This window comes from Pundamilia nyererei, unplaced genomic scaffold (genome assembly GCF_000239375.1).
Source record: "Pundamilia nyererei isolate P.nyererei 1_Seehausen unplaced genomic scaffold, PunNye1.0 scaffold00056, whole genome shotgun sequence".
NCBI lineage: Eukaryota > Metazoa > Chordata > Actinopteri > Cichliformes > Cichlidae > Pundamilia > Pundamilia nyererei.
This window is the reverse complement of record NW_005187457.1, coordinates 1,241,760-1,242,438: the sequence shown is the minus strand read 5'-3', so window position 1 is coordinate 1,242,438 and position 679 is coordinate 1,241,760.

Sequence of the window (679 nt, the reverse complement as noted above, 5' to 3'; positions counted from 1 at the left end):
AAACAACTACCAAGAGACCTTCTACATCATAGTTTTAGGTATAGAAGTTTAAAGTTGCTTTTAAACACTGGATATTTACCCTAAAACTTTGCAATAGTTGAAAATAATTTAGTCTGTTTTTTCATGGAGCTGCGATAAAGCAGCTTTTACCCTTTTAAGTCAGATTTTTAATGAATTAATTAATAAGACTTTATTTTTTAAAGTCTGATTAATCTGCACACTTACATTCACATGAAGTAACTCCTAAATAAAATATTTGGTATTTTCATGACCTACTTTTAATAGCTTAATTTATATTGAACTCAAAAAGACGGCAAAGTGTCGCAGCCAAGGGAGCAGACAGATATGGTGCAAGGGACACTGCTGCTTTTGTCACTCCATCAAGTTTTTCCAGACATTCCCGCCAGGATTGCCCCACACTGTTCCCCGGGGCCCCAGAATCACACTAACATACACACATAAATACACACACATGCAGACACTCAGCAATAACAGCCGCCTGCTGGAACTTCCTGGGCCTCTTAGTCATGCGTCACTTGTTTTCAGTCCCACCCATCGAAGACTCTCTCTTCCTCCAGACATACTCTGTCTGATGCCATGTGTCACAAAACTTGTGCATTACACACACACACACACACACACACACACACACACACACACACACACACACACACACACA